Below are 15,750 nucleotides of genomic sequence, written 5' to 3' on the forward strand. Positions count from 1 at the left end.
CTCTTTCTTCCTCAGGGTAGAAACATATTGGATCCTAGTTAGGCTTTTGATACTTACCTCCCCTGATGTCTTCCACGTGAAACACTTAGTGGCCAGACCTTAAAGCTCGTTCACTATTTTTCATGGCCCTGTTGGAAGATTTAGATATGGGTGTGCCACCACTTATGGAATATATCACATTTACCTGGCGTTGGTTACGGTTACCCCTTGGAGGGTGAAGGAGGAATTGACCAATTTTTCCTTCACGTGCCAAAGCTTCAATATGATCACGAAGGGTGATACACTTCTCGCCGTCATGGCTGTTATGCTCGTGGTAGCAGCAAAACGTGCACGTGTTCTTCGTGGGCTTGTAATCCGGGTGCATCGGCTTTGGCTTCGGTATCAAGTATGCTATGCTGGGGTAAATGGCCACGTATGTGGCGTTCAAAGGTGTGTATGCCTCATACCTCGGGGTAGGGGCTGTCCTGACACGTGCTTGACCCACTGTGTTGATTGCCTGGGGTTGGGGATTATCATGGCGATACCCTTGGTTATCGCGGTAGTGTCCCTTACTCCTTTTACTAAAATGAGACTGGTAAGGATAGAAATCTTTCCTTTTGCCCTAAGATTGATATGTTTGTTGACTTGGCAAAGTATTAAGTAAGGCAGGGGGAGGCACCGCTGCCGTTTGGAAGGTCGAGGTCTTCTCATTTGGTTGGATCTGGCTTCCACTCCCTACTTGTTGATAAAGGGTGGTTGTGGGGGGTTTCCCTTGATATGTCATTGCCTTGGCAAATGCATGGTTGTAAGCCTGTGCCATCACCTCAGAGTAAGTCTTCCAAGTGTTGGCATTGATCATGTACTTGAAGAAACAATCACGTAGGCCTGCCGTGAAGGCCTTGAGGGTGGTATTGTCATCTGCCTCAGCGCAGTGAGAATACTCATGGCTGAAACGACCAGCATACACTCGTAGTGACTCGTCCGGCTTCTGGTGAATAGTGTACAAGTCATATGCAGAATGCAAGCGATCGGTCTGAAATATGTGTTGAGAGACAAACAGTTTCCTCAGTTCCTCAAATGAATCTACCGTCTTAGGTGGAAGACTGCAATACCAGTTTAGAGCTCCGCCAGAGAGGGTAGAGGGGAAGAGAAGACATCGCTATTCGTCGGTGTGCATCAAATATGCCATGGTGGACTCAAAGAGGTTAAAGTGTTCAATTGGGTCCTCCCTTCCAGTATAGAGCCGTAAACCAAGCTTTTGTTTTGTCTTTGCTTGAAAGGGGGTGTCGAGGATCCTCCTTGTGAAAGGGCTAGGCCTGGGTTGGTTCCAGTCAAGTATCTTGGCTTGACATTCGGTCTTCAACTTGTCTACTTCCTCAAGGAGCTGTAGGACAATGGGGTTTTGAGTGGAGTCATGTACCACTGGGATTTTCTTTCGTAAGTCTCCATCGCCTCTTGGAAGTAGGAAAGTTTGAGCAAGGGCATGTGATTTTTCCTTGGACTCGCCGTATTGACTTCTAGGGCGAGTCTGTCGGAATACCTCAGAGTCCCATGTACCTTCATGTTCCTCTAGGACATGTCGTTCATTCCCTAGATTGGCAGCTGGCCTGGGTCGTGGGAGGGGACCGAGTCTTTCAGAAACCCTTGGATCATTGATCTTCGAGCATATGTGGAGGGGATTCTCTCGACATTGCTTTAAGAAGTCTTGGCAATCACGATAAATGGCTTTCGATCCTTCCAACCCTTCTGCAAGGAGGTGTCTTCCTCCACTTCTCCTGCTTCAGGTCGAAGTAGCTGGGTTGAGAGAAGTCTCATGTTGATCAATGTTTTGATGTTTAGCTCGCTCCTAATCAGGGATACCCAGTCGAAGGAATGTGACCCTCTGTGTTGGGGGGCACCCAGATGATGGTTGATGTCCACAAGGGCAACAAGCTCGCCTGTTTGAGTACATATAGTTTCGTGGAGTGTCTCAAAGATCTTCTCATATTGCTCTTGGAGGACCTCATTCTTCATTGATATCTTGTTGTTTTGAGCTTCTAGCTCATCGACTTTAGCTTGAAGAGCAACCCTCTTTCCTTCATTCTTTCGTTGCTTCGCACTAGGTGCAAGAGGGGTGTCATTTGTGTATTGTGGCTTCCTTCGCTCCCCATGTTGAAAAGGGATGCCTGGTCAAAAGAGAGTGTACGAATGGTGGAAACCAGCTTGACAAATCTGAAGAGAGTGGGAATAAGTGTCGTTCCCACAGACGGCGCCAAATGTTGATGCACAAAATCAGTGAGGATTTTGGTACAACAGAAAATGTTAAGTTTGTGACCTTCACTAGATTGCTCCGGTCACTAGTGTGAATAAGTATGTAAATGGATAGGGACAGGGAAGCAAACACAAGATGTACGTGGTTTATCCAGATTGGCTATGTCCACGGAGTAGAGGAGTTCTCATTAATTGTGAAAGGTTTACACAAGTACATAGGTTCAAGCTCTCCTTTAGTAAGTACTAGTGAATGATTTAGTACAAATGACATTAGGAAATATTGTGAGAGAATGATCTTTATTTATAGAAGAGAGTTTCTAGTTTCATTCTGACTTTGACACATGTCGTGTTGTGATTGGCTTCTGATGTTGACACGTGTCGCGCTATGATTGGCTTCTGATGTCGACACTTGTCGTGCTGTGATTGGCCTCCTGGTTGGAGGGAAACTCTTCTGGGTCTTTGACGGAATAACGTTGACCGGTGCTTAGTAGTTTCGGGATTGGTCAAGTATGGTACAAACAATCACCTATCGCGGATATACCAAGCATGATCACCCCTAATAGTCCCTCATCGCGAATATACCAAGCATGACTGTATCATATAACTCTAGGTAGTGATCACCCATTGCAGATATACCAAGCAAGATCACTCCTAGCATACGTATGGTCCCCCATCGCGGATATACCAAGCAGGATCATCCATGTACCACTACTACATGGTACGGTCTCATCATCACACATTATACCCAATTATACGTATACACGCTATCGATTCCACATATCAACTAACATCTAGTCATATGGAGCACATCACAAGGAATTCCCCTAATTACTATTTCTACTAAAAATCTAATAAAGTACCTAACTCATCTTCTGACTTTCATCCCTATCATATACTAGGTAGTAATGCCAAGTTCAAATAGGTATTCAGTTGGCAATCATATCCAAATAATTATCAAACAATAATTAGATCCCATAATTGTCATAACATTCATCATAATTATCATTCACATTATTAAAAAGATAATTAAACATGTTTGTACCATACTTAGGGCCTCCGTATCTAGACCTCGTATGAATACTCGGGGGACTCAAATGTAATTATGTAATAAATGAAGGGGGCAAATATGTAATAAGTGAGGAGCCCTTATTCTATAAAAGGACTCCTCACTCTCCTCACTCTCCTCATTAAGGAGGCCAATTCTTAGGCCATGGGAAAGAGCTCTCTCACCCTCAGAAGCTCTCACCCTCTCATTCTCTCACAAACACAGAAATACAATATTAGTGTGGACGTAGCCCAAACATTGGGGTGAACCACGATACATCTTGTGTTCTTTACTTTCTTGCAGATTCACGGTCAGATTTACGTTGTTCCAAGACCCCTTTGATTTTGTGCATCAACAAAACACATATGTATCACAAACATCATCAGTACACAAGCCTAGTACAGCAAGCCCAAAATAATGGGCTGGAATGTTATGTGGAGGGCGAAGACCCATATGCCCAAAAGAGCCAGACCCTCTATTATCACCAACCAGGTGATCAAAAGTACGTCCAGTACTACAAAAAATTAATCGGCAGCCTGCCGCTATTACCACCAACCAGGTGATCAAAAGTACGCCTAGTACTCCAAAATTATTCGGCAGCCTGCCGCTATTATCACCAACCAGGTGATCAAAAGTACGACCAGTACTCCAAAATTATTTGGCAGCATGCCGCTATTATCACCAACCAGGTGATCAAAAGTACGTCCAGTACTCCAAAATTATACATAAGCATCATTCATGTCAATCATACATAAACATTCGTGAACATCACTCATGTCAATCATACATAAACATTCATGACCATCATTCATGTCAACAGTCATGAGCATCACTCATGTTAACATCTATGAGCATCACTCATGTCAATCAACATAAACATTCATGAGCATCACTCATGTCAATCAGCTTCGAAAGCTTCATTTACAGAGCTTCAGCTTCAAAAAACTTCATTTACAAAGCTCCAGCTTCAAAAGCTTCACTTGCAAAGCTTCACCTACAAAGCTTCAGTGCAGGGTATACAAATATCGCCTCCGAACAATTGCCACTTCGGCCCATACATGGATTGAATTTGAAGTCTCCAGCCAACAACCTTTATTGAGTGAAGACTTGAAGGACTACACTATGTACCATATATTGGGCTTCCACAACTGGACCTCATGAAAAATACTTGGGGGACTCTAGCCCATTATTTATGTACTGAGGAGCGAACCTTTATTCTATAAAAGGGACTCCCTCACTTTCATTAGAGAGCATCCATTATTCATGTACTGAGGAGCGAACCCTTATTTTATAAAAGGGATTCCCTCACTTTCATTAGAGAGCACCCATTATTCATGTACTGAGGAGCGAGCCCTTATTTTATAAAAGGGACTCCCTCACTTTCATTAGAGAGCATCGCCGTTTGCTGAGCAACTGCCTCGCCGCGAGCATCGACTCTTAGCCCATCACTTATGTATTGAGGAGCGAGCCCTTATTCTATAAAAGGGACTCCCTCACCATCATTAGAGAGCATCGCCGCCTGCTGAGCAACTGCCTCGCCGCGATCATTAACTCTAACCCATCATTTATGTATTGAGGAGCGAGCCCTTATTCTATAAAAGGGACTCCCTCACCATCATTAGAGAGCATCAACTCTAGCCCATCATTCATGTATTGATGAGTGAGCCCTTATTCTATAAAATGGACTCCCTCACCTTTAACGCCATAAGCCGAGCCAACCAAGGCAACATAAGCCACAAACCGAGCAGCCTCGCAACATGTGCTACTTCTAGTTAAACATCATTTCAGATTGAGCACCGCCTCATATCGAGTATCAGTTCTAGACGACATCTAGTTACTTCGGCCCACACATGGACTAAATTTCAAGTCTCCAGCCAAAAGACTATCTTGGCTGAAGACTTGGGGGGACTACTGTTTGTACCATACTTAGGGCCTCCGTATCTAGACCTTGTATGAATACTCGGGGGACTCAAATGTAATTATGTAATAAATGAAGGGGGCAAATATGTAATAAGTGAGGAGCCCTTATTTTATAAAAGGACTCCTCGCTCTCCTCATTAAGGAGGCCAATTCTTAGGCCATGGGAAATAACTCTCTCACCCTCAGAAGCTCTCACCCTCTCATCCTCTCACAAACAGAGAAATACAATATCAGTGTGGACGTAGCCCAAACATTGGGGTGAACCACGATACATCTTGTGTTCTTTACTTTCTTGCAGATTCACGGTCGGATTTACGTTGTTCCAAGACCCCTCCGGTTTTGTGCATCAACAAAACACTTATGTATCACAAACACATCAATACACAAGCCAAATCATATGTAATAAGCATAGGTCTATGGCTAAATATATAAAAATCACATTTCAATAGAAATCATATTTATAAAACCAAATCATATTCACAAATGATACCAATATAAGAAATTAAGATAATAATCATATCTCATATATTCATGTCACTATGTAACCAATATAGGCCCACTAGACTTCAATTAGTCTCGTAGTACTAATTTTATTATTTAGAACGTTTCGAGACATGTTGACCACAAGTCAACTCTCGGTCAACGATAGGGTCCACAACTATACGTAATTTGATCCTAAAGATCCACACATCGGATTTCTGATCCATGACTTCCCAAAGTCACATTATGCTTTTAGAATAACATATTAAATTTCATTATGATCCAACGGTTGGATTGTCGTCAATTACACAAACAAGTGGCTGTCCAATTTGATCACCACACCAAACAACTGAATTTTGGGAAACCGAGCTAGACATAGATTCACAGGGTCACTAGAATGTATTTGGTACTTAGACAACACTCGTGGACGGTCCCACGCACCGCCACACACGGTGGTAGCCAAGGTGGAGGGTTTCGAAACCCCGAATTTTCAACATTAACTAAATGAGCTCAAATTTACATGGTAGCTAGAGCTCAACAAGGGAAATACTTTTCACAACTAGACCGACGATAAATTCTAACCGGAAACCATCCAAATTCACCGGAGAAAACTGGATTTCTAGGGTTCTAAACACCCATCTCTAAAATGAATACAAAAGCACGAACCAAGCATATCAACTTGAATATTATGAAGAGTAGATGAAGTTTCATACCTCACTCGAAGGAAATAGTTGCCGGAATCACCGAAAAAATGACAAAATCGCCGGAAACCCACAGAACTTTGCTGTCTCAAACTGGAAAAATGGATAAGAAAAATGGAAAATCTAACACTATAAATATGTAGGGCTCGTCAAGAGCTTTCCATGGACACCAAGATCACCCAAAATGGAGCTCGGATGAAGGAGATACAAGCGGGTCAAGTTTGTAGGTTAACGGGTCTAATTTGCCCCAAAACAGGTTAGCAGCAGCAGCCCCTTTTTTTTTTTTGGAAGAAACCTTCCCCCTTTTTAATTTGATTGGTCCTCCCTTCAACCTTACTTCTGATTGGCCACAAAAGCACATACCTTCTTGGGCTTTTTCCCTCAAAGTGAGAGTTTAAATAATTTCTAAAATCTATAGTTTAGTAACACAATTCCAAACGTCTGTAACTATACCGTTATAATCCGGACTCGCAAACGGCTTTCGCCTATGCATTCGTGGTTTCGAGATATATTTGAAAATATAAATTGTGACCTCCAAAGGTCTACGGATTTTAAATAATTAATTTCCAAACTTCAAACTTCGTAACTAGTTTAATTGAAATTTAAATTCAAATAAATTAATATAAATTCTCGAAAAATAATATAAAATCTCAATAATACAAATACGTAGATTATAACAGTGAAATCTAGGAATGGGATTTCACAATTGTGATCGACATCTTATTTACACCATATCGACATTCTGTTATTTAATAAAGAATAAATGTCTTGCTTACAGAATAACTGCCTCATCAAGATATTACCAAACCATGACAGTAAAAATAACATAATAAAACTACAAGACATTTTTCTTTAGGGTTGCAACAAATCAATAAAGCACAATTGCAGTAAAAACTTGATTTCCAAACTAATTTACAATAAGAATGAAGGAGCCACAAGCAAAATGGGTTTTCAAAAATGCTGTTGGTGCATTATTCAGAGATGTGACTGATAATTCAAAGACTGCCTGCTGTCTGCAGTCTAACACTGAAATGGTAACCGGTCTTAATATGCACTGCACAATCTATAAAAGCATATTACACGAAACAAAGAAGGTTATGGACCGCGAGGTGTGCTGAAACAGAAACAGCCGGTAGACTGGTCTTCGGGTATCATGCCGCCTCCCTTGCTAGTATCTATTGCATACAACATTTTCACTACCTCTTCCATTTCAGGAAGATTATCCGGGTTTGCATCCCAACATTTTCGCATGACGCTAGCCAATGTGCTTGGACAACATCTTGGAATTTCTGGTCGTAAATTCTGCCATCCAAGCATAAAATATTAGGACTACCAATTGGTGATCAACATTGCTTAAAAGCCAAAGACAGACAAGTTTTGCTACATCAGTTCCACTACTTCAAAACAAATATGCAGTAAAATCTGATAAAGAAATTAAAGCAGTATGTGCAACAACAAACCAACCTGTCGCACTACTGCAGATGAGACATCAGCAAAACTTAGATTAGGATAAGGCATGTCGCAGCAATAGATTTCCCACAAGCAAAAACCAAAACTATAGACATCGCATTTCCTGTCGTATGGCTTGCCATCAAGGAACTACAAAAACCTTGATGTTAGAATTCTAATCCAATTTGCAGCAAGGGGAATCTATTATGTTTTTTATTTAATTATTTATTGGTTTAAATTATATTTTCCTTAACGGGTAACGGGTCGGGTCATATTACCCGTTAATATTATCGGGTCGATTTTGGATCGGGTCATTTTACCCGTTTATTTTAACGGGTGTTACACGACACGACCCGTTAAGATATCGGGTATGACACGAAAACGACACGAACACGGAAAACACGACACAAATGCCAAGTCTAGTTGGGAGTTCATTATTCAATCAAATAACACCGCCTTCTTACATTCAATCAAAAAAATTTATGTAGTTGTAAATTTGTATCTATACTTAGGCAAACAATCACATGTATTCTTTTGTGCAATGAAGTAAACCCCTAAGTCTAATAACAATGAAAGTTTGAAATCGGAGTTCAGCATGCTAAAACCATTCCCAATATATGGATTCATTAACCATCTAATACACAGTCACTATAGCAAATTCTGCAATACAACAATCCCAAACGAGCCCTTGATACTATACTAAACAATTATAGATGATGGCTTACCGTCTAGGCGTCCACCAACTCAACAAACTGTAAAATTTCTCAATTCCGTTCCATTTCTGGTGAAACCCATTGACCACTAAACTATGTTTTAAAGTCTCAAACATGGAAAACTTAGGCATGCAAACAAATCCTGCACATCACGAAAACTGCAACAACGAAAAAGAATTAAAAACGAATTGAAGCCTTCAGAGAAATCAAAGTACCTGCAACATCTTGGCTATCGTATGCACCGCGATACACGGTGCCATAGGTTCCATGAGCAATAACATGTCTTATATCCAACTTTGCCAAATCAATCTCCCACTCTTCCACCTTTGCATTCGCCTCCCTCTCCCTCTCCCAACCCCTACTCAAGTGCTTCTCCAACTGGATATCCCGCCAAATCTCAAATTGTCACTCCTTCACAAAATAAAAATATTTCTTAAACCCCCGAAAACTTGATTGAAACTTTGACAACGGAACTGAAAAAATATTAACGGCCCCCGAGAATCTTGGAGCTGAAGAATCACACCAAATCGAGAAAAAAAATGGGATAGGAAAAAAGGAAGAAAAAAATATAGAAAAATAGAGTTTTGGGTATTAAACTCGAGTGAGAGAGCCATTAGAAAGAGTGAATAGAATCGTGAAAAGAAAAGGTCAAACAAAGAAAATAATACATAGGAAAATTTACGCGTGGGTTAGAGCAGTAAATTTATGGGTCAGCAGCAAGTTAATCATTAAATTCGTTCTCCCCTAAATTCAACCAAAATGAAAACAAAAACAATATTTGGAACAGGGGTCAAGAACTCAAAATCCCTAATTCTTGAATACCTTAAAACTGAGGATTCGGAACACAGATAGTGGTCAGGAGTGCTCGAGTTGAGAAAATATGATGGTGGTGGTTGGACGGACGAACGGAGCTCTGCGCTGCGAATTTGGGTCTGAGAGTCCAGAGTCCAAGTCGAGTCGAGAGACAGATAATCGAGGTGAGAGAGACAGACCGAGAGTGGGAGTTGTGAGAGAAGTGGGAAGTCAACGGTGCAGGTCCAAGTCTCGTTTGCCCACCCGATACGGTATTACAATTGTTTTGGCCAGACAAACCTCCACTTAATATGGAGTTGGTGGGAGATGATGGGAAACTTTTGCTCATTTGGCTCATTTAACCAGAATTTAATCAGATTTGGTCTTCGAATTTTTCTGAATTGCTAAAGGATTTATTTTCTTCGGAAATTTCAGAAACTCAGGTTTTGGAAGGAAGAAGCTGGTTCCTTACCATTTTTAGGTATATAATTATGTGCCCTGATTGCATGTTCACAACCTATTTAGTTATATGAAATTTTTATTTATTTTTCTAAAGCTTTCATGTTTGGATTTTAAATATGCAATTGGTATAAATGCAAAATATAATCATGGGGCATTCTTATTTTTGGATTTTCTCTTCTGCATTTTCTCTTGCATTTTCTCTTCTATCCTTTGTATGTTTGCAGTTAGATCAATGGGTTCAAACCTTTGAACTAAAATTTGTTTGACAGCCTTGCAAGTGTTTCGCTTTTGGGTGCTCTTTAATGTGTGCACTTTCTTTTGTTTATCTAGATTAGTGTTTTTCCAGCACTTTTAATCGTTGCAGTTCACAAAGTTCTTATTGATCTTGAATTGTTATTTTTAATTTATCTTTGTTGGGTAGACGACATGTACTGTGGGTTTCGGTGATTAGGGAATATTTTGAGCTTCATTACTATTTTAATGTTTAGGTAAAACTAGAAACTTCAACCCGTGCTCTGCTGCGGGATTGAAAATTGTATGAAAGATTATGTTTGAAAGATAAGAGAACAATTCATCAATTGTGCAATAGAAAACATAGCATTAGAACACATCCAACAGAGGAAAAAAAATTACAACAAACCTTCATTAACTGTCGATGGAATACTAACAACAAAAAATTTCTTTGTTTTGAAATCATTGCCAAAGATTTTCAAACTCACGATCATTAAGCACGGGATCATCTGGAAAAGGAAGGAGCAGTCATCATTCCTTCTGAGTCTCATAAGTTGTGCCCACTGCAATAGGTGTCCCTAAAGCAGCACATAATTATGTAAGCAAAAAAAAAAAAATTCATAAAAGACCATTGAAATCAATTTTCGAAATACAAACAATTAAGAAGATTAAACCTGAATCAAATGACACTATTCGATAAAAATAAACTCAATATTTACTAAATGAATGTATAACTTGTATTGTATAATATGCCTACTTCATATAATTGCTAATAAAAGGAACAAGTCCTTATCCATATGGATATTATAAAGAAAATCAATTCCATAGTATGTCCATTGCTAATAAAATAAATGTCCAAAGTCATTATGTGGGTACTAACGATACTAATACGACAAATGTCTAGTTGTTAATATTGTTTGATATAAGCCTACTAAGTAAAAACATTTAAATAACACAAAGAGGCAAACTTTTCACATTCTCACCAAGGTTCTAAAAAATGCTAGGCGCTAGTCGGGCGGCGGGCTAGCGCCTAGCACCTAGGCGGATTTAGTTAATTTCTTGTAAATAAGTGTATATTGACACTTACAAAAAATTATACTTGTATGAAATCTAAGAATAAGATAATACAAGAACAATAAAATGAAAAAAGAGTATCCAACAAGTCCAAAATTTTAAAAACATATTAAGCATATATGCCATATAACCATAGTGAGGAGTATTGTAGGATGACACATGTACAACAAGTTCACAATTTAAAACCACATAAAATGCAAAATAGGAGGAAAATAAGGAAATATAGTAATTGTCTTTAACATCCAAGAATTTAAGTTGATACACACCTATTCTATAAAATTAACAAAATTTCAAGGTATAAACATAGGTGCATGTAGGGAACAGGAACTTAGAAAGTTAGAATAAAGATATGATTTTTTTTTTTCAATTTCAAAATAAAAAAGAAAAAAAAAGAAAAAAAAAGCCTAGCTCTGCCTAGAGCCCATCCGCTTTTTCCCACCGTTTTGCAATAAAACGCCTCGGCCACCCTCCGCCTAGCGCCTAGGCGGCCGTCTAGGCCGTTTTTTAGAACACTGATTCTCACACACCCAACAAAAGCCTGATTTAACGGAAGAAAAATCTCACAAGGATAGAAAAAACAAGTGCAGCTTTCCAATTCAAGATTATTATACATATTTATATTTATTTATTATTTACACTAAAACAGGGTGTACTGTTGACCATTCTCTTTTTCATCACTTTGTAATGATAACAACCACCACTATTACATCTCACAATACATAAAGATTTGATTGTTTATTTAAAGTATTTGTTGGCTTTTAAAAATAAGAGAACTAATGAAAAGGGTTTGAAAAGTTTTAGTTTTAATAAAAAACCATGTTATAAGTTTTGTTTAATGATTAGTACAAGACCCATATTAAAGTAGTCCAACGAAAAATAGTCCAACTATAATAAATTATGATTTGTCGATTTTATCCCTAACTTTTTTAAGTTGATTCCAGATTTTCGTCGTTAATGGAGTTCATCGTTGTTTTGCAAACCTTCTTCTTTTTCTTTGAAACAAAAATATAGATCATCATGTTATTTAATTTATATTTTGTATTATTTCGTTGAAATGTGATTGTCGTTATTATTCATAGTGTATTCGAGGTATCGTTTTTCAATTTTTCATCGCCAGTGGAGTTCATCGTTTGTTTCTCTAGAAAATAAATTTGAAATCTGCATGCTATTCAATAATAATGACGGGTCACTGTTTCTGGATTTTAAGTAACACTGTTTCTGGAATCTAAGTTACTGTTTATGGAATCTAAATCATTGTTTATGGAATCTAAATCATTGTTTCTTAAATGTAAGCTAGAAAAGAAATAGAGAAATTCACTATATTTGGATTCAAAGCAAAATAAACACCATATTTCTTAAATATAATCAATTGATGCATGAAAGAAAAGAAACAGTCAAAGATTAAAACATAGACTATTTCTGAAATTAAATCACTGTTTTTGAAATCTAAGTCATTATTTCTGGAATTTAAGTCACTGTTTCTGGAATCAAATCATTGTTTCTGGAATCTAAGTCACTGTTTCTAAAATTTAAGTCACTATTTCTAGAATTTAAGTCACTGTTTCTGGATTTTGGTTCTTTTCTTTCCAGATATAGTGTTTGTGCACAAACAAAACAAACACTATATCTGAGTTTTTTTTTTTGTTCAAAAACAGTGTTATGTTTTTTATTCTCCAGAAACAGTTTTATGTTTTGGTTTTTTTTTTTCCAAGACATTTTTTCGCCGGTTTTTGCTATTAAACTTCTTTGAACTTGTTTCAACTGCTTTGTTCCAATGAATGCTTCATTTTTTCAACTTTGATTTGAACTTTGATTTGGTTGTTTTTGAAATGAGGGAATTACTGGGCAATTGGCAGTTAGATGATGAAGATGATCCCCTGCAGCGGGGACATGATTCTGCTGCAAATGACAATGGCCAATCATTAAGAAAGAAGAAGAAAGCTTCATTTAAAGAGAAGTCAAGTAAGAAAGGAAAAGAAAATGGGGAGGTGGGGAAGAAGATCATATATGAAGAAAATGGCTCAAGGAGAGAGAAGAGCAGGCATGAGGAAAGTGGCTCAAGGAAAGACGAAGGGAAAAAGAAGATGAGGCGGAGACATTCCCAAGATAGTGCCAATAAGTAGGGTGTTTTGTCTACATGGAGAAAAAGTAGATGATAAAAAAAAAGACCAAATAATTTCTTTATTAGCCAACTTGTCTAGTCTCCCACCCATCCCCAGATGAATGAACACGTGTATATTCTACCTTTCCTTTCCTAGATGACCCACACGTGTACATCTAGATTATTCCCTTCTCAGAGAGACAAAAACCAAGCAGAAGACTAAAGAGCGAAAAGACCAAAGAAACAAAAAAGGGGTAAAAACGGAATCACATTGTACAATCAACAGTAACTAAAGAAATAACAGTTGTACAATCAATGTAATTTCATCAAATTCTAATCCATACGATCACTTGTGTACCTAAAAACTGATGACTCTTGACAACAGCACATAACAAATACTTGGAAAAACGAAGTTATGTGCTTAAAGGCTTCGTTTTAAAAGATGGAGAAGGGTAGAGGAGCTTTACCCAAGGAATTTTCGTGCCTCCGCTCAACCTTTTTACACACCCTAAAAAATACTTGAAATTCGATCCCCCTACTACAACACACGCAAAAAAAATAGCAAACTAATAAACTTAATTATATATGATCATTTCACCACATAATTCAAATTAATTGGTGAAAAAATTAATTAATTAAACTGAGTTAAAAATTAAATATAAATACCAATAATAATTGTGATTGTCCATTTTTTGCTCCCTGGACTTTCCACTTGGAGTTAAAGATAGCACGAAACCACAAAAAAAAAAAAAACTTCAATTTCTGAGACCAGAGCACAAAACCAAGCAAACACCGCCAGCTGCAACAGAAACAACACGGTAAAATAGAGTTTTAGAGAGAAAAAACAAAGGACTTTAATTTTAGGAAGACTTTGGATGCGGTCCTTAGCTATGAATATTCTTTGTGACACACCCCGACCGAGATCAAGGTATGCTGGTCGTCACATGAGAGTGACGTAGATATGTGCACAGTGCGGAAGCAATTAAGGTAAGAAATATTCGAGTAAATAAAAACCAAAGTTACTAAAGTGCACTAATAAACTAGAGGTGTTAGAAGTGAGATACAAAAGTAAATACTCCTAAGCAGAGCATATAAAGTTTAGGTGCAGTCCAGTAGGACAAGTACTAATTATACAGTACCATAAGATGTCCTACAATTATTTTAATATGCTAGAATTGCCAAAGTCATCAAAGCCACCAACAGCAAGCTTACCTAAAACCTGGAGGGACGCAAAACAAAAAATGTGAGTGGGCAAAAACAAATGTTTTACAAAACCATTTCATTTCTCAATATTTCTAATCCCTTGCCATAAAACATGTATAATTTTCCCAGAATTAGAATATAAGCATATGCATATATATATATCAATTCAAATCATGCCTCATATAATCATATTCATAAGTATGCCATGCCAAAACGTAAAATGAAATAAGTAATTCAGGTGAGAATAATTTCATGGAAGGTATCATATTAGCCGGAACCCTTGCATAAGTCTGTACGGCTGAATTCATAGCTCATTAGTCAATCTAGCCGGAGTCACTACTATGACATATACGGCACTACACCGCACATAAGTCGGAACCACTAAAAAGGGATCTGTACGACAAGATTAAGTGTAATATAATTATGCTCAATTATACTCTCTCATGCTAGCTGGACGATAATTCGCTAGTCACCTACGAGTCGGAACGATAGTAAAGGTCTGTACGACAAGAATGTGCACCTAAATTGGATCCAATGTGAGCATATGGTGTGGGAGGTGACATAATAATAACAGGCATGTGCCATATCTCTGGCTAATCATTAACACCCTAGGTGCAGGTTTATGAGCTTAATACTTCTCAAATAATCACAACCGTTATTCACATTCATAATTCATAACTCACCTGGGCTTACCTGAGCGTCCACATCACCACAATTATATATATGCATCATGTACTAATTCATATACCAAATATAAATTTATATGCATGGCATTCAAGGCATACTTCATTTAAACGTATTTTTCTAGGAAATTATCAAGTATATAAGTATATATTGAAAACCAAAAGCCCACTCACTGGTATGTCGAAGGATCGTAGCCCTCGAGTCGCCCTTGAACGCGGTCGTCATCGGGATAAGTCTCGCCTGTATGCGAATTAACTATAAAAACGTTATTTAAAGTACATAGACAAAACTAACTAATAACTTCTCATACAATGCTCAAATGAGATGTTTGAATATACCAATGTGATCTACATAACTCCACGAACATCCCCATATTTTTAGAAAAAATTTCCGACCACCCACTCGAGAGCACGTGCCTGGCACACTAACGGTGGCAGTAACGGCGTTAGAGAATATTCCGTCTAAAACTAACAGCGTCACCTTACGCCGTTAGCATATTCTGTCAAAACTGACGGAATATACCCCTTCTTCCCCGACGAGTCACCAGACGTCGGCGATTGTTCGCCGGTTTCTGGAAAAACTTCTAACCCTTATTTCTCCTTCATTTCAACACCAAACTTAATGAAATTTGAACCATTTTGAAGATCTCACCAAGACGAATCAAAC

At 38.3% G+C, this 15,750-nt stretch overlaps 2 long non-coding RNA genes across 2 annotated transcripts; both read right to left on the bottom strand.

Annotated features, from left to right (window-relative positions):
• Window positions 1–7,247: 7,247 nt before the first annotated feature.
• Window positions 7,248–9,499, bottom strand: LOC114819226 (uncharacterized). Its single transcript, XR_011572716.1, has 4 exons — window positions 9,360–9,499; window positions 8,753–8,948; window positions 7,840–7,974; window positions 7,248–7,677 (listed from the first exon to the last, which is right to left on the bottom strand). It is a non-coding gene; the product is annotated as an uncharacterized lncRNA (long non-coding RNA).
• Window positions 9,500–14,179: 4,680 nt separating this feature from the next.
• Window positions 14,180–15,391, bottom strand: LOC139189146 (uncharacterized). Its single transcript, XR_011572719.1, has 2 exons — window positions 15,258–15,391; window positions 14,180–14,416 (listed from the first exon to the last, which is right to left on the bottom strand). It is a non-coding gene; the product is annotated as an uncharacterized lncRNA (long non-coding RNA).
• Between the last annotated feature and the right edge of the window lie 359 nt (window positions 15,392–15,750).

This window comes from Malus domestica, chromosome 11 (genome assembly GCF_042453785.1).
Source record: "Malus domestica chromosome 11, GDT2T_hap1".
Taxonomy (NCBI): Eukaryota; Viridiplantae; Streptophyta; class Magnoliopsida; order Rosales; family Rosaceae; genus Malus; species Malus domestica.